The following is a 25,811-nucleotide window of genomic DNA, read 5'->3' on the forward strand; positions in this document are numbered from 1 at the left end:
GAATTTGAAGATTTTTGAAGTTTCAATTAAGTCCTTTAAGAAAGAATTAATAATTATTGTATTGGCTCAAGAAAATTAGTACTAGTTACTGCTTGGTTTATACACAATTTGGTGCACGTTTGTGATGTTTATTTTATGTTGTTGTATGTTATGTTTTATATACGAAAATAGTTTTTACATGTCAAATAACATTTTATCATGCAATAATATCACTTGGAGTTTGAGTAAAAAATATTTAAAAGGTAACATAAGATGTTTATAAATAACTATTTATCAAAAATGTTTTACCGGTTACCAATTAAAATCATTTTTTGTTAAAATTAGTTTTATAGTAAAACTTCTAAATAGTCAACTTTATAATATTTGAAATTATTTAAACACTGTTTAAACATTATCTTCACTCCATGTTTTTATAATAAATAAGAGTTTTTATTAAAGAGACTAAAAATCGGTTTATAGCGTTATAACAACATTTAATAATACTAGTAATTATTTTTATGTCGAAACTTAATTGTTGCGTCCCAAAAATACTAAGTAAAATGTTTTTTTTTATATTTTAAGTCAATCAAACCATCATTCATCCATTTTAAAAACTAACAAGTATGATAATGAAGAAAGTAGTTACCAGAGTACAAATGAAAATCAAAGAATGTGAATCATTGGTGGATATTGTGTGATCATGTCGGGCTCATCCCCATCAATTAAGAGGTACGTGAAAACATAAACATAAATTGTATGTACAAAGCTTAGTGAGTTCCCCGAAATACCACATAACATACATACAACATGCCTCGCCAAACATTCATCGTCAATAACATGCAGAAGGAGTCGCCCAACACATTCATGAGGCCCTATCCAGTATACCACACATGAAAGAGTCACATAGACAACTAACATCCTATAAACATAAACCAATGGGTTGACATTGGTGCTTTCGATCCGTAAGTACTATGAGAAGAGTTGCCTCACTCTAAAGGTAACTGAAATCTCACACACACAGCTACTACAAAGATCCTCACACTTAACATATCCAAAACCAATCCGGATTAGTAATTAGGGTAATATCCCATAATCAGGGTGCATTTAATATTCTCTCATGCTAAGGGTAAAAAACCATTTTAGCGTTCAAAGGCTAAACCCTCCGAATCATGGCCCAAGGCCCAAACTATATTATTTCTACTTTTGGGAGTATGCCATTTGTACTCGTCAACTATGCCTCGCATATTGAGTTTTCACAAAAGAGAAAATGGGGAAAAACATGTTACGACCTGCATACTTAGAGGTTACATGCCCACGTAATACTCTGTTGTCTAAAAACACCTTTTAAGCTCTTAATGCCTAAAGACTACACATCCAACTCATAGATCTTAATCTAAGGAATGTCTTAATTGCTAAAGTCGACAACTTTAAGCTTTTTCATGGCTTAATAGAGCCTAAAACTAAGCCCTACATTCATACCTACACAAAGTGATTATAACCCTCAAAATCCAATTTTTATGACATAAGAACTTTAGAAGCACCAATAAATGCTAATACTAAACTCTAGAGTAGCTTATACTCACATGAACCAAAACTATTGGATTTAAATCATGCAAATCTCTAAGCTACAATAGATCTACACAAAAGAATCATAAACATGAGAGCTTTCTACCTCCAAAAGTTGGCAAATGAAGAGGAAATTCTAGTTCTACAAGCTCCAAGCTCAACAATCCTGAATGGTAAACTTCTTCTTCTTTTTCCACAATGCACCAAGAACACTCTAAAGGTCCAAAACAAGCTCTCAAGGCTTAGGGTTTCGAAATGAAAGAATGAGGGAGTGAAGTTTGAAGGTAAGGAAGGTCTTAAGGACTTAAGGTCCTTTCGATATGGTCCAAACCCTAAAAATTAGGGTTTGGGATCGGCCTGAGTATGACCTACGTACTTGTCATGTACGTCGAACGTATTAAAAGGAGCCTCACAACCTTTTAATGAATTAAGCTCAGCGTACGCATGGCATACACCCTGTGTAAGGACTGAAAATGAAAAATTCTTATATATTTAAGCCATAAATGAAATACTTATGAACACAGGTGTTATAATCTTCCCTCATTTAAATCAGACTTCATCCTTGCAGTTCATTGCTACAAAAAATTCTAGGTAATGCTCCCTCATCCCATCAGCAGGGTCCTGTTGGATATAGTGTCTAAGTCCATAACTATATTTGGTATGTACTTGACCCGATCCGGCATGCTCCATTTGGGTTGCACTTCACCCGAACAATTTATGGATAATCTTTTGAGAATAGTACAAGTTATGATTTATTAATATATTAAAAGTTCTAATATATTAATATAAGATCATATTATTTAATTAGTATTGATCTATAATTAATCTATGATTAATTTAGAGATCAAAGATATTACTAATTAAATATGGGCTTCTATATTTATATAGTGTGGGCTAATGCTTATTTGGAATGGGTTATACTTGCATGGAAAAGTCCATGGATACTCCATGGAGCTTTAACCCATGGATCTCATGGAAATGAAGAGACATGCGTATTAGGGTTTACATGGATGTAACCATAATCCACCACACTATATAAAGGAGGCTTTGGTTCTTGAAATGAACACTAGTTGACACTTGTTGAGGTGAGTAAAGCAAGAGGGTCGATTTCAAGATAGTAGTAACTATTCTCTCAATGTTCCAAGTTTGTGGTGATTTGTGATTTCCATTTGAGGCATTCACACTGTTGGTGCTAGGCTCTAAAACTCCAAGCAATCAACAACTACTACAAGGTAAGTATTTCTACTAGCTTTATTTGATTCATGTTCCCCATGCCATGCTAGTTAGGATATGAACCTTGGAAAATAATTATTTGCATGTATCTTAGACAAACATAGATCCAAGGTTTATTAGGGTTGCATGTACACTTAGGAAGTGTTAGAATACTTAAAACCCATCAGGTCCCACGTCCACTCGATGCCAATTCGATGTTTCCATTGCACCTTCACCTGGTTCATCACCTAGTTTCTTAGGGTCTTGGTCTTCCCATCGAGGATCGCAACTGGTCTCTCTATGTAGTTTAGGTGCTCATCCACCCGAATATCATCTAATGACACCACTACATAATCATCAACCAAAAACTTTTGCAACTGAGAGACATGAAAAGTCTTGTGAACCCGACCCACCTGGGAAATTATCATGAGAGGACCAATATATATAGGCCCCATCTTGGCCCGCTTTATGAATCTGGTGATACCTTTCTCAGGTCGACCTTTTAGGAGTACCATATCTCCGACCTGAAACTCCAAATCAGATTAGTGCCTATTAACATAACTCTTCTGTTGGATCTGCATGGTCTGCAATGTCCTGTGCACTTGTTAAATCAAAATCGGTAGTCTGGAGCACCACCTTCATGCTACCCAAAACTCGATGACTGAGCTCGCCCCAACAAATTAGGTTTTTACACTTCCTTCCGTAGAGCATCTCAAAAGGAGGTCGATCAATACTAGTGTAATAATTGTTGTTTTAAGAAAGTTAAGCCAAAGAAAGATATGTATCACATCTACCACCAAAATCCAGCACACATGGTGAAAGCATATCCTCCAAAGTCTGCAGATAAAAATTTGTTTTGATGTGCATTCGATTAACCAACTCCTCGTGGAATCTCTTCAACAATCTGGAAGTAAATCGTACACCCCGATCCGAAACCATTAATACCAGAACCCCATGTCGTACCACAACCTCCCGGATATAAACATCTACCAACTTCTCTATAGAGATGCTCTCCAGAATATGAATGAAATGTGCATTCTTGGTGAATCCATACACAATGACCCAAATCGAACCCACCCTTCGCGTTGTCCACGGTAGCTTCGTGATGAAATCCATCGCGATGTCTTACCATTTCCAGACATGAACACCCAAACAATCCATCTTTCCAAGAGGTCGGTGATGCTCAACCTTGACTTTCCTGCAAGTCAAACATGTCTCCATGTACCATGCCACATCCCGCTTCATGCAGGGCTACTAATAACCAAGTCAGATGTCTCTATACATCGTAGTCGCACCCGTATGAATAGAAAACTTCGAGTTATGCGCCTTTCCATCAGAATCTAATGGGTGCCTCTGAAATATGGGATCCAAACTCTCAGAAGAAGGGTCAACAATCATCGGCTATCATAATCAAAAGAGGACACTTGACCCACTATATAGTCACTCTTTTGGCGTTCCTCTTTCATAGCCTCAATTTGAGCCCTGTGAATCTACTCCAATAATAGGGTAATCACTATCATCCTCAAACATACATCCCTGATAGAAGTACCATCCGCCTTGTGGCTATGGGAATCAGCCATCACGGTGGCCTTCCTAGGGTGATAAAGGATCTCACGATTGTAATCCTTCACAACGTCGAGCCACCTATGTTGCCTCATATTTAGAATTGGCAGATCCATCATGTACCTGAAACTCTTGTGGTTCATGTAAATGATACAATGGACCCCATACAAGTTATCATGCCAAATATTGAGGCCAAAAACCATAGCCCCCAAATCCAAATCATGGGTAGGATAATTTGCCTCGTGAGGCTTCAACTGCCTTGAAGCATAAGCAATCACATTAACTCTTTGCATCAACACCACACCTTATCCTTAAATTAACGCATCGTAATATACCACAAAATCATTTATACCCTTTGGTATGGTCACAATCAGAGCCTCTCATAATTTCTGCCTCAAAATCTCAAACATCGCCTCCTGCTCGGGCCCCTAACAGAATGTAACCGATTTCTTCGTCACCCTGGTCAACGGAACTATGATCATCTAGAAGTTTTCAATAAACCTATATAGTACCCTTGTAAGCCAAGGAAACTCCAAACCTCAAATAGAGACATCAAAACCTTCCACTACATCATGGTTCCAATCTTGGTTGGATCAACCAACATACCCTTCTGATTGATGAGGTGTCCTAAGAACTACGCCTCACGCAACCCAAACCCACACATAAAGAATTCTTCATAAAGGCTCACCTACTCAGAGTCTCCAAAACCTACCACAACTTATCCTCATGCTTCGCCTTGGTCTTAGAATAGACCAATATATCATCAATGAAAACAATCATGACTGATGCAACATCGGCCTGCAAACCATGTTCATGAGGTCCATGAATGTTGTCGGTGCATTGGTGAGACTAAAAGGCATCACCACGAACTCGTAATGACCAAAACGAGTCATGAAGGCCGACTTATGGACATCCTCATCCAGAACCCTCACTTGATGGTAGCTTGAATGCAGATCAATATTGGAGGACCAAGACGCACCCTGTAACTGATTAGACAGGTCATCAATCCTTGGAGGCGGATAACAGTTCTTCAGGGTTAACCTTTTTTAGCTCCTGATAGTCGGTGCAAATCCTTTGAAAATCGATTTTCTTCTTCACAAATAGTATTGACGCTCCCCAAGGTGAACCACTCAGCCTGATAAACCCTTTGTCTAACAACTCCTGCAGTTGTGTAGATAACTCATGCATCTCCAGCGGTGCTAACCAAAAAGGTACCTTGGCTATCAAAGCCGCATAGGGAACTAAATCAATATGGAACTCAACCTATCTCTCCAGGGGTCTAGGCTAGGAAAATCCTATCGGAACACATTGGGATACTCTCAAACAACCGACATATCATCAATCTTCCTATTCATCTCCTCTATGGTATCCAGTAACTAAGCTACAAAACCAGAACAACCCTGCTGAATATACCTCCTAGCTTTCCTGGTTGAATAGAGAATTGTCCCTCACTGAGCACCCTCGCAAAGGATGACTAGTTCTCGCCCACTTGGGGTTTTAACCTGAACTAATGAGTGCTCACAATCAATCATGGCCCCATTAGGGGTCAAGCAATCCATCCCGATAATAACCTTAGGAAGCAAATCAATTATATAACTCGTGATAAATAACTCTATCACACAACCATTACAAACCTTCGATACTCGTACTAGAAGATCATTGGTGATCTCCACCAATAACGGATACTCAAGCTACCCTGGAGGTTCACCGGATCTCTTGCTGAGCGTAAGAGATACAAATCATCAGGTGGCAATTGAATAAAAAAGAACAAAATTTTTAACACCGTTTACTAGGAACGAACCTAAATAACATCATAAATATAATAAGCATAAACATCAAAGCAATAAAGGAAATAAGGATAAGATACATACCAGTAACCAAATCTGGTGCTGGACAAGCCTCCTTAATTATCTGTTTGGAAAACTCGGCTCCTCACAACTAGCGGATCCACTTTTCCTGGGCAGTTGTCGGTGATCCTAAATGTTGCTGTTGTGGGTGCTGCAACCACTCCTCCTGATAAGCTCAAATAATTGGCCCTTTTGTTGCCCCTCTAGTTGTAATGAAAGAAACCCATATCAAATATCTGGGTGGTGGCGGTGGTGGTGGCGGTGTAATACCAAGCTGAAGTGACCCGTCTTGCCGTACCTGAAGTAGCCAGAACCATCCACCCTGCAAACCCCATCATGTGTCTTTCCGCAATTGCTACATCAGGTGCAGCCATGTTGTCCCCTCGATTGAGAATCAAAACCCTTGGGCTTCTTTGCTAATCCCTATGGTACTTGTAACGTCCCAAAAAAACGATCCAAAGTTCTCATTTTTAACTAAATAAATCAGTATTCCAAAACATTATCCATACAAACCAAATGAAAATTAGTGTATCAAACATCATATCAATCAGATTAATATCTCAAAAGCAGAAACCATATGGTGTGTGTGATGTAGTCATCCTGACCTCTTTCCCTTGGAACTGGAAGTACTTGTAACATAAACTGAAAACCAAAAGCACAAAGCTTAGTAAGTTCCCCAAAATACCGCATACCAAACATAAAACACATAACAGGTCCCACCCAAAGAGTGGTCCCCACCCAATGAGTAAAATAGGCCTCGCCCTAAGTCGCATAACAGGGCCCGCCCACATACAATTCATACCATATAACAAGTAATAGCATACATGATAATCATCTGGCCCCGACCAGTAAGCATAAAAGCACATATACATACGAGTGCCACGTAGACAATAAGTATTCTAACATATCAGATCATGGGTCGACATTGGTGCCTTCAACGTACTTTACATGGTGAGGAAACTCAACCTGACTGTTGAATCTCACTACAAATCCCTAATTGTTGTCCTGACGAATCCCCGAGCTATCAATACAAAAATAGCACCCAATTAATATTTGGGTTCCAATCCATAATGATAAGTCCAAAATTCCATACTTGTTTTAAAAATACCATTTTACCCTTCACCTAGTTTGGCCCAAAGCTAAGGCCCAACTGAATATCTAAAAGGCCCAAAACCAAATAATCATCCAAGGCCCACTTATGGCCTAATTTTCCAAATTGGGCCCAAACCCCTTCATGGGCTTTACCATAATGCCCAACAAACTTGTCCTAGTCCAAACTCTTAGCCTAAATATTTGATTACAGGTGGCTCACTAAGGCCCAAAGCAACAAAGTCCAAAGAAATGACCCAACCGAGGCCCAAAAGTTATGAAGCCCAGCAGACTGAGTACATGGGGCATACTCATCTGTATGCTAAGTGTACGCGCAACTTAAGTTGTACGCTGCACGTACGGACTTGTATGCCCATTGTACTCAACCATTAAGCCAAAATCAACGTTAAGCTCTTTATGGTTAAGACTAAAAGCCCAAACTACAGACTCGAGTCTTAATAACCGTCTATAACCATAATGTCATGTACTTGGTGACTTTGCATGCCTCATCAAGACCCAACTTTAAAATATAGCACCCTACTTTCACTAAATGGGCATAAACTCTTACATGGATGAATATAAACCTTAAAGGTGACAACTTTATGCATCTAGAATCTCAGGAACACTAAAAGTGGCAACTCAAAGGTCCTGGAGTGGTATCAAACCACTAGATCTCATTCTTGGGGCCAAAAGAGGACCAAAACACACAAATGAAAGATCTAAGCCACTAATAGGAAAGTTCATAGCTTTTTACCTCAAACAAACTGGAAATAAAGCAAATAACCAAGATCCTCAAGCTCTTCCTTGATCTACCACTTTGAACCAAGCTTCTACTTCTTGAATATAAACCAGAACTACCAAAAATGAACACAATGAGCTCAAAACACAAAGGAGAGGCTTAGCGTCTCGTGCTTGAGGCTATAGGGACAATGGAAGCTAAGAAATGAGGGTTTCATGGTCTATAATGATGCTTATATAGTGCCCAACCCCAAAAACTAGGATTTATAAATGGCTCATGTAGGCCCCACGTACATACATGTACGCCCCGCGTACGTGTCCAGAGTCCCGATCCTACCTCGCATGAGTATGCTAAGCGTACCATGTGGTACGCCCTGCATACTCGCTTTATAGGTTGTATGTGGTACGCCCCACTTATAACGCAAGGACCAAAAAAGGAACATTAATAACAATAAGGGAAATAAAGAAACTTACTATGATTCAAGTGTTACAATACATGAGCTTGAACAACCTTCCTCTTCCTCACAGTCTCCAGATCAATCTCCCGCTCATGAGCCCGAGCTATCATGTCCTCCAATGTCACACAGTTGGACATGCTCACAAACTCCTGTATCTCATCCTTCTATATATTATGGTACATAGCCTTAATCATCTCCTCATTTTCCACATACTGTGGAACCGGCAAAGAACTCTCCCAAAACATGGTTGTTATCTCCACCACAGTCTTGAAACACCCTTGCCAGTTGCTGAAGCTCGATGACCAATGAAAACTTAGCCATGAACCCCACAACAAGGTTGTCCCAAGTCATCACCTTAATAGCCTCGCCTCCTAAGGCATGGTCGACCTCTTCCCACCAATCGGGACATCTTTCTTTCAAAAGATAGGATGTAAGTCTGACCTTTGCCTCATCGGGATGTGAACTAGTTTGTAAAGCGTTTGCGATGCCTTCCAAGCATCACCTACTAACAATGGGGTCCTTATTCACAAAGAACTCAAGAGCCTCATATGCATGAAACTATCGAATAGTCAGAGAGCATACACCCACCATAGCTACAATTTCAAACAAAACAACCCCAAATGCCCATTAAAAATATCCATAATGCCCTCCTTGATCGTACTAAAGATCACAGAAGGCTGATCCAGAATACTACAGGTAATCTCAGAATAAATAAACTCTCACATCTGATCATCCAAGAGTCAGGCTCCAAAACCCTAACTTGATCGCTCAGAGCCTGAACCACCTCGACTAACCACCATACTGAAAAGAAACAATGCAAACCATCAGAAACAATCGTAGAATCTCACACCCTATGAGTTCTTAGTATCCTCGTGACTCCCCTTTACTTGATTATAGATCCCGTTCTGTCACTAGTACGGGCCTAATAATACCTTCCATGCTAATTCATACTTTCCTCAAGAGTCATCCAAATTCCCTAAGTGACCCCCTTACTACCCAAAATTCTACATTCACACTAACAACATATTTTACAAGCTAACATACTTACTAGGATCTCCTAGGACTCCCTTCCTGCCACTCTCTGCCATCAGTTGTAAAAGAAACCCCCAATAACACCCAATACTTATCTTACAAATATAATTATATGAAACATACACTAGATAATTCTTTGAGTGCAAGTTCTCACACTACAAAACAAGAGCTATGCAATAGAGTTAAACCGGACCTTCTAAAATTATATAATTTTTGTAACATGTAACCTAACATATTCGCTAGATAGTTAATTGGTATTAACAGTGGTTCCTAAAAGCACAGTGTAAGTAGGATTCGAGCAATGAGTTCTAACTAGTGCACTGCCTAATCGGGACAATTTATCATGCAATTTATAATTTATACTAGCATACAATTCTAGAGGATTATATAGCATGAATACAGAGTCATCTCTCCTAACATACCGTTATGAGTGGATCCATAGGCCTAATCAATCATGCTATACACATATACACTGTCACACCCCGAAAACCAAAGGCGGAAACATTTCTGGGGCAGACTCCACGTTGAATATCAAATCCAATGCACATTGTAAGTAAAGTAAAAAACCATTACATTACATATAGAAATTTACATTTGTTTCAAAAGTAAAGTTATACAAGTGATATACATATGCATCATATTAACAAAAGTAAAGACGAGGTCTTCAGTACGCTCCGTCTTCTCCAAAAGGATTGTTGGGTTCCTATCTATCGCTGACCTGAGAATACAAGCGGTTTGAAAATCAGCATAAAGCTGGTGAGTTCATAAGGTGTTTGTTATCTGAAAATGTACCAGTTTCTTTTAGTTTACCAAAGAGGTTGTTATCCAAGAAAATCCCATATTTTCTTATGTAAAGTTAGTTTAGTTATCTATTGTTACCAATTCGTTTATGTATTAAATTTTACCCCAGGAAAATCCCGTGTTTTCCTAAATGTAAGACCGGTTGTGTATTACAGAGTATAGTTTAATACGTAATACTATATATTGAGGATCATGGGATTACTATCCCGAACTAGATATGAATTAGCTTGAAATGTGTGATCTAAAGATGGAAAGTAGTTCGAAAACCATGGGACTCACATCCCGTACTAATTACAGAACAATTTGATATACATGAAAATATACTTTGAAAACCATGGGACTACCGTCCCGTACTAGATATGATATCGTTTGATATTTATAGAAACATTGATTGAAAACCATGGGACTACTGTCCCGTACTAGATACAATATAGTTTAGTATTCATGGAAATACAGATTGGAAACCATGGGACTACCGTCCCGTACAAGATATAGATTCAAAACCATGATATTATCATCTCGTATTAGATATAGTTTCAATACCTTGGGACTACCATCCCGTATAAGATATAGATTGAAATCATGGGATTATTATCCTGTACTTGATATGAGTTAAAGACCCTGGGACTACCATCCCGCATTAGATATAAGGTCAATAGACAGAAAACCGTGGGATTATCATCCCGTACTAGATATGGAAACTATAGATAGAAGGTAGTTATGGAATTGAAACATAGTCAAACCGAACCCAAAGCGATACTATAAATAAACTTATATTAATACGTATTGTGAGTCGTGTAACCATGCTGATACAACAAAGAGACCTCCTTGACGTTTGTCAGATGTCGGACGATATCCAGAATTTGTCACCCCAAGCGTGCTCGCCTAACTGTAGCTAGCAGTTAAGGTGTGGGATTGTCAGTCCCGAATAGATCTATTCACAAATTCCACGCTCTCCCTCCAGGAGACTCTGGTTACACTTCCGGGGAGGATTTACTGATACTCAAAGGGTAATGATGAAACTCACAAGCTAGTACTAAATTATTCACAGGGTTCTCATACGATATCAAACATACTAGATGTTATGAAACATAATACAGTGAATATAGATACATGCAATGAAATTATATGACAATACATTGTAAATGAAACAGAGCTAAACTGAATCAGACATAGTTTATCTATTAACATTACTAGAAATCCGAATACATAAAAAGAGTACAAAGATCCCCAAATTATTCCCATAATAATTTGATTAGTTTGGTCATTTTCTTTACTAAAATCCATGTAGTTATAATCGATAGAACATCCTTTATGCTCAACATAATACATAAAGGGTAAACATATCTAAAGTTAGCCAGATATTTATAGAAATACATCAGTTCTAGATTTTGAAATCATTTATTTTTTGCTCGTATCTCCCCCCCCCCTCCTGAAAACATTGAAAAACCATTGAAAAAGGGTAGGGGTATGAACTCACCGGACGAGAAATGTGACGATTTCGGATGCTAAACGTTGGTTCGGGGCTTGCAAATGTACGAGATTCCTAGGTATAATGAAAAGATACACATTTGTATCTAATTAGGACTTTGTTTATTTATTTGTTAGGGACAAACACTTCTAGTTGCGGAAACACCTCATTTCAAGTGTTTGGAGGGACCCGGGTGACATCTACGGACGTGTCATGGCACTAGGGACTTGGAATACGAGTTTTGTCCCCAAGAGTAAACTCATACCAGAGTTTTCGGCCCATAACACCCATTCCCCATGAGTTTACAGTCGTAAACTCATGGTGGGGTGTTTTTGGTTGTTAAATGGCTTCATATGACTAGGGAAAATTTGCTAGGATTAAATCTAAGGCATCGGAATGGATTAAACTCACATATGGACCATATAATGGAGTTTACGGCCTAAGAAGATGTTCCTGGGAGGTTTATGGCCGTAAAAATCCATCGGGAAGTGTTGCCATGATTTAAGGTCCTTTACTTGACTGAGGTTGTTTCTAGACTCATTTCTAAGGCTCATGGTGTGTTTAAGTAGCATCTTAACACACAAAAGTGAGTTTAAGGTCTAAGGAGGTGAGTTCACGTCCAAGAATGTTCTTGGGCCATAAACTCAAGCTTGCCCCCTTGAAACAAGTTGTGATGCATTTCTTGAAGGATTTTAGGGTTCTATACACTCATGGAAGCTTATTGGGGGTGTTTAGGGACAAACTAACACCAAAAATTAAGTTTACTCCCTAAGAATAGGTGTTTACGGTTCAAGCATGTGCTTGGGCCGTAAACTCATGTTCATGCCCTAAATCATGAGTTTAAGGTATTATAATTCCATGTATACAAGTCCTTTAGGCATATCTAGGCTCCAAATGAAGTTTGAAAGGGTTTTAAGCCCAAAACCCCACATTTTATGTGTTTACGGCCTAAGGAGGTCCTAGGGCCGTGAAGACATGTTCATGGTTCCAAACCCCCATAATTTTCATGAATTTGAATGCCAAAAAGGTTAAACTAAAAGCTAGGATAGATACCTTAGAGATTTGGAGCTTGATTTGGATGATTTGGCTTGATTTCGATTTCTAGAGAGAGAAAGTTAGAGAGAGAGTAGAGAGAGAGTGGAAAAGCTTCAAATGAGGCTCTCTCTCAACTTTATATATGGTCCAAGTTTAGGACACGGAGGAATTCTACCCGATACTGATGCTATACAATGCTTTTGGCCGCACCCGATAAAGTTGTCGTAATTACGATTTAGACGAAACTAAATATTTTCTAAGTGAAAATAGAACATATTGTAATGAATTAAAATATATCTCAACACTTATGAGATTTAAATGGAAGTCGCAATTGATTAAATTAATCCAAAGTTAACGGAAAATTTTGGGACGACACGGTTTTACTAACGGAACCGGTTTAAAGAGACGAAATAAATTACGGGGTGTTACATTATCTCCCCGTTAGAGAGAATTTTGTCCCGAAATTCAAACATTAGATGCGAATCGCGGATTTGAAAGGAGAACACGGATACTTCCGTTCTTTTCAATCATCACACTACCTAGTGAATTTGGATTCTCTCATGGCATTTCAGGGAACCATTCACTTATCAGAATATGGCTTGTTCATACGTTTAACCTCTTGATCTATGAATTTGATCGATGCTATAATGATGCTCAAATCTTCCTTGATTCTTGTCTCATCAAGGGGATTACCAAGGTTTCATCGGGTAGGTGCTTCTTAAAGACAGAGACGTGAAGTACCAGATAGATGCTACTAAGTTCTGAAGGCGTTCGGAGTTTGAAGGTTACGAAATCGATTCTACGAGGATCTCGAAGGATCTGATGTATTATGAGGGAAGTATTTTGCACTTCCCAAAGCGTATCATGCTTTTCAGGGATAAATCCATCAACAGGACGCACGCTCCAACAGGAAAGCACATCTTCATGCAGCCGAGTAGCTAAGGGTCTGATGGCTTTAGAAAAAATCTATGGGTAGGTCTGCGATATTAGTCGATGGGACCCAAGAATCGACAGGTTTCTATGGGTATTTCCGGTGCCGACTAATTCCTTATCACCTTAGGTGTTGGAAAAGTACACGGTTGCGACTGCTTTTCTTGGCTACATGATCAAAGGAAAATGATTTGACCGAAAAGGTACCACTACTAATTGGTAGTGATCATATCTGTTCTTGGTCACCGTATTGAACACGTCATTCTCACTGAGGTTTGATCATGAGGTAGTTCCAGAGATTAGACCGAAGCAAGACTAGACTAGACATTCGGAAGGAATTCTCGGGAATCCTTCGGAAAGACATTTAGGGACAAGAGCTGTAGACTTCCCATTTCCCGATGATCATAGGAACGAGGAATGCATGGAAATTCTTATCGGGAAAACTTTTTGAGCTTTGGTGCACGAAATGATGCGATGGTTTGATGCCGAAGATCACGAGATTCGAGTCGGGGAAGGATTTAGACGGGCGACCCTTTTGAAACCGAGAATGACAACATGAATGAGACTTGGTCATTTCATGTCAAACATAGCATCAAAGCATTTTGTGAAAAAGTTTTCAATTAAATCGAATGGAACAGAATAATCCTTCGTATTGAGAATACAATCCATAGGTACAAAGTTAGTGTTCTCTATCTTGCTGGTTAGCCGTTTCGACGGTACACATTTTCGATTACCAACAAAAGATTAAGTTTAGACAGGTGTTCAAATAGATAGATAACAGGTTACCCTTCTGGTACTAGAATCGAAAAGAGTTGCAGGTATAAGGGTTGTCAAAGAGGAGTATACCTGCGGCGACAGTAGGATCAACAGTTGTCTCTTCTCGTCCTATTTCTAGGACTCTTCCGGTGTTGTCGGTTGTTGCTGCTTTAGGGCAATTTCTTTTGAAGTGGCCTACTTTGCCACAATTGTAGCAGGCTGGATTGATTCCTGCTCCAGATGATTGGTTTGTTGATTTGGCTGGTTTTCTGCAGGTTCGAGCAAGATGGCCCTTCTTGCCACAGTTGTCACAGATCCTTTCGCAACATGGACCAGGGATACGGTGATGGTAGTTGCACTTACCACACCAACGGAGGGTATCGGTGTATCCACTGGTAGGAGTTTGGGCCGTGGATCCGACAGCTGAAACAGCAACAGGGGTAGTAGCAGCATGGACTGCTACCGTTTGTTGTTTCTTAGAGGAACCTTGTGCACTCTGGGCCTTCCGCTTATTCCCGAATTTCTTTTTACTTCCACCTCCACTTGTGACTTGCTCAGGAGTGGTGTCCTCCTCATCAGAGTTGTCTTCATGATCGATTAGGATTTGTGCAAGACATTTGGCGCTGTCGTAGGTGTCTGGCTTCGCAGCCAAGACATTCCCTTTTATTGGCTGGGTCAATCCCCAGATGAATCTCTCGATCTTTTTACTCTCCGGGGTAACCATTCCCGAACAGAGTAATGCCAGGTCATCGAATCTTGAAGTATAAGCAGCTATGTCGGAACCCTTCATCTTAAGGTTCCAGAGTTCGTGTTCTAGCTTCTGAATTTCGCCCCGAGGGCAATACTCTGCAAGCAGAAGCTCCTTCATTGCTTCCCAACCCATGGAATTTGCTACAGGTAGAGTTAAGGATTTGACTCGGCCGTTCCACCAAGTCAGGGCTTTGTCAAGGAAGGTGCAGGCGGCGAACTTTACTTTGTCAGACTCCGAATAGGCACATATTTCGAAGATTGATTCGATTTTCTCGAACCATCGAGTTAGGGAAATGACACCTCCAGTGCCATCGAACGATGTGGGTTTCGCGTTCATGAAGTCTTTATAGGAACCCCCTTTTCGGTGTCCCTGGCTGTCTTCTGGGTTTTGGGGTCGGGGACCACCTCCTGAGCCACCGGGGTTCATTTGCGACATGGTTGCCACCATTGCGGCAGTTAGAACTTTCTGGAGTGATGCGAGATCAAATTGAGGAGGAGGTGGTGGAGGAGGAGGATTGTCGTTGTTCTTCGAGTTAGGTCTCTTCCTTGGAGGCATCTTGATCTAAAAAGATCAGGAAAGAAAGGATCATAAGTCCTCTTAATTGAATTAGGAGATATGGAATAGGGGATATCTCATCAAGACAGATATAGCATTATATCAAGCGATAAAGCAGGAAAGAGTTATCAAGGCAGAACATTTTATCGCTAGAGGAATGATCAAGTAACAACACGTATACGAGGAATTTCTATAAGGGATTGAATCGAGAAATACTCCCATAGTATTTCCTGTGTCGTTGCAACGACGACTTATTGTTTGTGTATTGGGTAAGTTTTAGGCATGTCGCACACCACAGTCACTCCCAAGCACATGTTGGCCATGTCTCGAATGAATATCGTTGGCCAGGCTATATTGATCCTAGACACGACTACATAACTGCCTAGGTTTAACCGCAACGCACAACATCCATTTACTTATGTTTTGTTTTACTTGTAGTTACGGATCACGACGATTCGGTATACTTGTATACTTTTGAAAATACTTGTAGTTTGAAGATACTTTTAATTCAGAGCACTTTGGACCTTTAGTTTTTATAGTTTTATACCATGTAAGGTTTGGTATACTTCATTCACTATAAACAAGGGCTCTGATACCAATCTGTCACACCCCGAAAACCGAAGGCGGAAACATTTCCGGGGCGGACTCCACGTTGAATATCAAATCCAATGCACATAGTAAGTAAAGTAAACAACCATTACATTACATATAGAAATTTACATTTGTTTCAAAAGTAAAGTTATACAAGTGATATACATATGCATCATATTAACAAAAGTAAAGACGAGGTCTTCAGTACGCTCCATCTTCTCCAAAAGGATTGTTGGGTACCTGTCTATCGCTGACCTGAGAATACAAGCGATTTGAAAATCAGCATAAAGCTGGTGAGTTCATAAGGTGTTTGTTTTCTGAAAATGTACCAGTTTCCTTTAGTTTACCAAAGAGGTTGTTATCCAAGAAAATCCCATATTTTCTTATGTAAAGTTAGTTTAGTTATATCTTGTTACCAATTCGTTTATGGATTAAATTTTACCCCAGGAAAATCCCATATTTTCATAAATGTAAGACCGTTTGTGTATTAGGGAGTATAGTTTAATACGTAAAACTATATATTGAGGATCATGGGATTACCATCCCAAAGTAGATATCAATGAGCTTGAAATGTGCGATCTAAAGATGGAAAGTAGTTTGAAAACCATGGGACTCACATCCCGTACTAAATATAGAACAGTTTGATATACATGAAAATATACTTTGAAAACCATGGGACTACCGTCCCGTACTAGATATGATATGGTTTGATATTTATGGAAACATGGATTGAAAACCATGGGACTACCGTCCCGTACTAGATACAATATAGTTTAGTATTCATGGAAATATAGATTAGAAACCATGGGACTACCACCCCGTACTAGATATAGATTCAAAACCATGAGATTATCATCTCGTATTAGATATAGTTTCAATACCTTGGGACTACCATCCCGTATAAGATATAGATTGAAATCATGGGATTACTATCCCGTACTTGATATGAGTTAAAGACCCTCGGACTACCATCCCGCATTAGATATAATATCAATAGACTGAAAACCATGGGATTATCATCCTGTACTAGATATGGAAACTATAGATAGAAGGTAGCTATGGAATTGAAACATAGTCAAACCAAACCCAAAGCGATACTGTAAATAAACTTATATTAATACATATTGTGAGTCGGGTAACCATGTTGATACAACAAAGAGACCTCCTTGACATTTGTCAGACGTCGGACGATATCCAGAGTTTGTCACCCCAGGTGTGCCCGCCTAACTGTAGCTAGGTTAAGGTGTGGGATTGTCAATCCGGAATAGATCTATTCACAAATTCCACGCTCTCCCTCCAGGAGACTCTGGTTACCTGTCTGGGGAGGATTTACTGATAACCCAAAGGGTAATGACGAAACTCACAAGCTAGTACTAAATTATTCACAGGGTTCTCATACGATATCAAACATACTAGATGTTATGAAACATAATACAGTGAATATAGATACATGCAATGAAATTATATGACAATACATTGTAAATGAAACAGAGATAAACTGAATCAAACATAGTTTATCAATTAACATTAGTAGAAATCCGAATACATAAAATGAGTAAAAAGATCCCCAAATTATTCCCATAATAATTTGATTACTTTGGTTGTTTTCTTTACTGAAATCCATGTACTTATAATCGATAAAACATCCTTTATGCTCAACATAATACATAAAGGGTAAACATATCTAAAGTTTGCCAGATATTTATAGAAATACATCAGTTCTAGATTTTGAAATCATTTATTGTTTGCTTGTATTCCCCCCCCCCCTGAAAACATTGAAAAAACATTGAAAAAGGGTAGGGGTATGAACTCACCGGACGAGAAATGTGACGATTTCGGATGCTAAACGTTGGTTCGGGGCTTGCAAACGTACGAGATTCCTATGTATAATGAAAAGATACACATTTGTATCTAATTAGGACTTAGTTTATTTATTTGTTAGGGACAAACACTTCTAGTTGTGGAAAAACCTCATTTCAAGTGTTTGGAGGGACCCGGGTGACATCTACGGACGTGTAATGGCACTAGGGACTGGAATTTGAGTTTTGTCCCCAAGAGTAAACTCATACAAGAGTTTTCAGCCCATAACATCCATTCCCCCATGAGTTTATGGCCGTAAACTCATGGTGGGGTGTTTTTGGTTGTTAAATGGCTTCATATGACTAGGGAAAATTTTCTAGGATTAAATCTAAGGCATCGGAATGGATTTAACTCACATATGGACCATATAATGGATTTTACGGCCTACGAAGATGTTCTTGGGAGGTTTATGGCCGTAAAAATCCACGGGGTAGTGTTGGCATGATTTAATGTCCTTTACTTGATTGAGGTTGTTTCTAGACTCATTTCTAAGGCTCATGGTGTGTTTAAGTAGCATCTCAACACAAAAAGTGAGTTTAAGGTCTAAGGAGGTGAGTTCACGGTCCAAGAATGTTCTTGGGCTGTAAACTCAAGCTTGCCCCCTTGAAACAAGCTTTGATGCATTTCTTGAAGGATTTTAGGGTTCTATACACTCATGGAAGCTTGTTGGGGGTGTTTAGGGACAAACTAACACCAAAAATTAAGTTTACTCCCTAAGAATAGGTGTTTACGGTCCAAGCATGTGCTTGGGCCGTAAACTCATGTTCATGCCCTAAATCATGATTTTAAGGTATTATAATTCCATGTATGCAAGTCCTTCAGGCATATCTAGGCTCCAAATGAAGTTTGAAAGGGTTTTAAGGCCAAAAACCCCACATTTTATGTGTTTACGGCCTAAGGAGGTCCTAGGGCCGTGAACACATGTTCATGGTTCCAAACCCCCATAATTTTCATGAATTTGAAGGCCAAAAAGGTTAACCTAAAAGCTAGGATAGATACCATAGAGATTTGGAGCTTGATTTGGATGATTTGGCTTGATTTCAATTTCTAGAGAGAGAAAGTTAGAGAGAGAGTAGAGAGAGAGAGAGTGAAAAAGCTTCAAATGAGGCTGTCTTTCAACTTTATATATGCTCCATGTTTAGGACACGGAGGAATTCTACCCGATACTGACGCTATACGATGCTTTTGGCCGCACCCGATAAAGTTGCCGTAATTACGATTTTAGACGAAACTAAATATTTTCTAAATGAAAATAGAAAATATTGTAATGAATTAGAATATATCTCAACACTTATGAGATTTAAATGGAAGTCGCAATTGATTAAATTAATCCAAAGTTAACGGAAAAATTTGGGATGACACGGTTTTACTAATGGAACCGGTTTAAAGCGACGAAATAAATTACAGGGTGTTACATACACAAACTGAAAAAATAAACATGGATGGGTATTTTTGAAAATACTTACTTGACTTCAGCTGATTGCATGCATTCCCCTTCTATTATAAAAACCTAATTGAAAAAAAAATAGTTTCTTTTTACCAACTCATGTGTTTGATTTTAGACACACCCAAGAGCATGCTCAAATCCATACTAAGTATATATATATATATATATATATATATATATATATATATATATATATATATATGTATGTATGTATATATATATATATATATATAGAGAGAGAGAGAGAGAGAGAAAATCAAACCATCATTCATCCATTTAAAAAACAAATCAAGTATGACAATGTAGAAAATAGTTATCAGAGTACAAATCAAAATCATAGAATACAGAACACTGGTGGTTATTGAGTGATCATGTAAATCCCCCCCCCCCCCTTCGAACCAGACGTATCTGAAACCAAAAAAATAAGCTTTAAGCACAAATATTAGTGAGTTCCCCAAAATACCTCATAACATACATACAACGGGCCCCGCCTAGAATTAATCTGGCCCCTCCCGATACAAAATCTCTCAATAATATGTGGTGGGACCCGCCCAACACATTCATAAGGTGTCCCATGGCATCGAGCCCCGTCCGATATAAATACAACACATCCAAGAGTCACACGGAAAACTAGCATCATTTAAACATAAACCAATTGGCTGACATTGGTGCCTTCAACCTACAAAAACTATGAGGAGAGTCACCTAACCGAAATCTAACACACGCAGTTGCTATAAAGATCCTCACACTGAACACATCCAAAACTAGACCTCATTAATAATTTGGGTAATATCTGATAATAAAGGTCTTTTTCTCTCATACTAAGGGTAAAATACCATTTTACCCTTCCATGGCTAAACCCACTTAATCATGGCGCAACATCTAAAATATAGTATTTCTACTTTTGGGAGTATGCCATGCGTACTCCTCAACTAGACCCTCTATACTCCTGACTACGCCCCACGTACTAAGTTTACATAGAAGAGAAAATGGGGCAAAACCCATTGAGCCATGTGTACTCATAGGTTACGCGTCACGTAATCTGCTATTTTCCAAAACCACCTTGTAAGCTCTTAATGCCTAAAGGCTAAATGTACAACTCATGGATTTTAATCTTGGGAAGATCTTAATTGATAAATTCGACAACCTTAAGCTCTTGAATTGCTTAATAGAGTCCAAAACCAAACACTAGGTCCATAACTTCACAAAATGACCAACAATTCATGAATGGGAGGAATGTAACCCTTAGGATCTAATATTGTGACATAAGAACCTCATAAACACCATGAAATGATAATCCTTAGCTCTGGAGTAGCTGTTACTCAAAAGAACAAAAACTATGGGACCAAAATCATGCAAATCTATAAGTTAACCTAGATCTACATGAAAGAATCATAAATGTGACAGCTTTATACCTCCAAAAGTTGGCAAATGAAAAGGAAAACCATGTTCCTATGCCTATTCCAATCTTGTCTAACTTTGCTAACTCCCCCTTCTCAACCCGTATCTTGTTCGTTCTAAAAACACGTCTTCTTATTCCATCTTTTCTAGAATCTCCTTTCACGGAAGAAATAGAAGCTCAAGAAGGAATAAGATAAAAAGAAGAGTTCCTGCCTACGGCTTACATGCCCATTCAGAGCTGTACCTGGAGTCGATCTAACTTCATAAGAAAAGGGAACTTTCCTAAAAATCCTAATAGAAATTAACCGCATTGGAAATGACGAATCACACTCTGAAAGGAGGCACCCTCCCTTATTACGTTACGGTCGAACCTCGACTTTCTTCCTTCCTCTCCCGTTGGTCGAGCGTCTTCAAATGGGTCACATCTTTTCACAATATGAACTTTGAAGGACATGAAGTAGTGATGCAACTTCTGAGTAACAAAGACTAATGTGAGGCAGTGCCCTTCCACAACTTAGTACCTTGTCCCCAGACCTGTGATCACTCGGCTCAAGTAGTATACTGGGAATTCCTGCCTATCGCAATGCCCCACAAGAAGTAGAATTGAGATAAAGCTTCAAGGGATTGGTGATCCAGTTTAGGCAGCTTTCAGTCTCGAGATCGGATACAATGAAGGGTCTCTGCTTAATGTTACATTCCTTTAACGCGGGGATATATTTTGAGCGTCTACTTTGCCGGAGTTTCCTTGCTGTTAGAGCATCGCTCTTATTTAATCCCTCTTTGGTCTTATTAGAGACCTCTAAATGAAAAGATCGAAGTAAGTTCTGTCTTTCTTCTTCATATAGGGTTTGCCTCTCCATCTTTTTAGCCTGTTCCATATAGACTCTGATAGTGACTCAAACTATTTCATCCCCCTCAAAATTTTCTAAAGATTTTAAAAGGACTTTATAGAGCTGAGAATAGACCCATTTTTTAGGAAGCAAATTACCACCCTCCTCGGTCAAGGGGATAGCAGTACCTATTGAAAAAGTTATCTCATCCCCATAAGATCGCAACGTGGTAAATAAAATCCCAAATTTTGTGTAACCTTTGAGGGATGTGTAAGAAAACTGGTGTAAGAGATCCATTATATATAGAGCATGTAGATCCACATCATTAATAGAAGGTTTAGGCTCGCGGAAGCTATGACTAGCTATAATTAACCATCTATGTCGATCCTGCACCCATGTCCTTTCTATACTAGCAAAGAAGCGATTCAAGAACTTGTCAATATATGCGTTGTATGTACAGTATGCCCTCATGCGCATGTTGTTACCAGTGGAAAATATTCTTTCTATTCTGTTAGTAGTCCGTATGTTGTTACCTGTGGAAAACATGGTTTGTATGTTGTTACTTGTTAAATGTTCGGTTATGAGCATTCTACACTCCTAAGTGTACATGCAACCCTAAATACCTTGGATCTATGTTTTCTCTATTATACATGCAAATATGAACATCCAAGGTATTATCCTAATCTAGCATACAAAACTATCAATATAACAAGATAGAATACATACCTCTTTGATGTAGAATGTCTTCATGAAGCTTGAGTGCCTAGTGCCCCAAGTGTGACACCTCAAATGGTTCACACAACACCAAATACACTTGGAATAACTTGAAAGGATTCTACACTTCATAAAATCGGCTAGCCCTCTCTAGAATAATCTAGTGGCCGATTTTCCTCAAGAATAATATCTATATATAGTGTTACAATTAGGGTAAACTCTAATTGTCATGACTTTCCATTTCCTTGGATCCATGGGTTCAAATACACCATGGAGCATCCAAGGAGCATCATATGGGTTTTGGCCCAACTAGATAATCCATGGAGCATTAGCCCACTATACAAGTATGGATGATTTACACAATCAACCCATATATTTAATTAGTCTTCTTTTGATCACTTAATTAATCCTAGATTAATTCTTGATCAATACTAATTAAATAATCTTATTATTCTTATTATTAATATACTAGAACTTATAATATATTAATAACCATAAGTGTCTTACTTCTCTCATTATAGTCTATCCAAGTGCATGATGCCATGCAACCCAAATGGACCATGCCGGGTCGGGTCAAGTCTTACCAATTATAGTTATGGACTTAGATATTAATCCAACAGACTCCCACTTGGATAAGTCTAAAACTATTATTGCGTATGCCTTCAGGAACCAACTGGCAATTGTAGCTCTCAAAAGCTTTTGTCGAACTCTGACCTTGTAGATGAACTCTGATCTTGTCAATGACTTGTCCATTAGATAAGGGATCATATATTCCTCCATTCTAGATATCATATGAACTGAGACATGGATTATAATCATTCTCTCTGTCCATTTGTTGTTTCCCGATTTCCGATTTATGACGACTGACTAATTGAACAAATCAAATCAGTCCTGGCCCGGCCGAGCACTTCCATTTGTCATCATCAAATCATCGAGGGGCCCACAGATATCGCTTTTATCCCGAAGGTAAAAGGAATGGATAAACTTCGACTCATATGGCTTGTTCTACTACTTGTTGAATCGTACACAAAGACACGTTTTATAACATCGAGTTCCCAATGTGTTTCGTGTAATCAATGTACTATCAACTCATAGTGACAACTCATATCTCTAGGTTTGAAGAATATAAGATATTATCGTCTCATGATCACTCGTGATAAAACCCATGAAGTGATTCCAATGAGCGCGGGTTGAATCCAATACTCAGAACTTATGAGCACTCATGAGTGTTGTAGCCATTTGTCCAACAACTTAGACCTCTACAAGCCAACCCATGATAGTCTTAATTCATATCTACTTCTAACATATGACCGACTGTGGATGGTTTGAATAACTTAGTCATTCCGGAAGAATAACCTAGTTTATTCGGGAAGTCAAAACATGCAAAGTGAAACACAATAATAATTGAATCCAATATGGTCTCAGAACTTATGAATATAAATAAAACACCTTTTATTTATCACCATATGATTACACATTATTCATTGTATACTGCTTCAGCTATCAACTTTTATTCTTGAATTTAAAACAATAGTTGTCCCATGCTCCAAGCATGTACACTATGTTTTTCTAAACACTAGTCATGCCATACACCAAGTATGCATACTATGTTTTTCTATGATCTTTACTTTGTGAACTAGATCAATTGAGCATAACTTCAATGATTCTCTTTTCACACTCCCAAATCCTTACTGCAAATGCAAGAATTCCAAATTCATGCCATTTACTGAAATCTATTAGATTCTAAACTTATATGCATTGATCCTCTTGTAATGATTATGCACAAAGTCAGAAAGACTTGGCAACAATCATTACAGAGTATTCCAAAGGAGATCAACTCCTTAGAAACATCCTTCTTGCATTAAGTTTCCTAATCTTAAACAGATTGGAAAAATTCTAACTTTGAAACATTTCCAAATTCCATTTTGACTATCACTTCTGAACAAGAGTTGCCTCCTTACAGATTATGTCAATATGGTCCTTCCAGAATTATCACTATACTTCCAACTGTCCTTGAGCAACCAATCTTTGGTAAACCTTAGATTGTCCTCGACAATTGTTTAATCCTTTTAGTCATATCCAGTTCTAAACCTTTCCCCTTCTTAATGCCCTAGACATTTGGAAAATTTTAGAAAGGATGAATATAGCACAATGAATCGGGTCCTATATCCGAAGCATATGGGACACGATTCATGATGTCTCACATAAAGACTAAACCAGTCTTTTGCTATAACATTTCCATTTCTATTTGCCAAGTTCTCATAATTCAGATTATGAAAAGGGATGCCGTAATCATAATCGAATTTTAGAACGCAAATAATGGAACCATATACAGAATTTCCTTATGTTGAGCCATTCCAACATGAAATTCATATATATCCTTGACTAAATGATTAAAACCTCACCATCTAAGCTTATAGATTTGAGATGAAGTATAATTTCCTCTCCCTTAATTATAGCAAAACAACTTTTTCCCAATTGAAACCTTTTGTTTTCTATAATTAACATTGCTAGCTTGCAATACTTATCGTAATTATCATGCTCCCACTAACATGATGATTATTAGCATAACACTTATGCTCCCACAAACTTTGACATGTACTCAGAAAGCTCGACTTCTAGAAATCAATACTTTATTGACTTTCTGACCAAAGTTCAGATTTCTGATACTAGATTGTTTTGATAAGACTTTATCAAAAACATACACCTTACCTTAGATAGCTCATGGGTGTGTCAAAACAATTTTAAGAACTATGAAAAGGGATGTCGTAATCATAGTCTTGATCGTTTTGACCTTTGCCATTTCTCACAAGTCCAAGTTAGTGTGCCGGTAAACCACACACGCTCCACTAACGACTTTGAGAATGCAAATATCCCAATTGCTATCTAGCTAAAATCTACTTAGTGGAAGTGTTTCCTCACCATCATTTTCATGAATCAGAGAGAAACCTTATGACACTTAGATTTATTGGTGTATGAGTTCCTATCCATGTGAATTGTCAAAACCATAGTCACAAGACAAGGATAATGACAAATCCAAACTCATATGGACTGAACTCAATCTTAATTTCTTGCCACCTGGTAGCTCAAGGGCCTACCATTGCTTCCAAGTTGTTGTGCAACACATTGAGAACTCTAAGAACTCATATGCGAAGCCAACTTTAACTAGAATGGGCACAGAATAT

This window comes from Lactuca saligna, chromosome 8, assembly GCF_052625555.1.
Source record: "Lactuca saligna cultivar CGN05327 chromosome 8, ASM5262555v1, whole genome shotgun sequence".
NCBI lineage: Eukaryota > Viridiplantae > Streptophyta > Magnoliopsida > Asterales > Asteraceae > Lactuca > Lactuca saligna.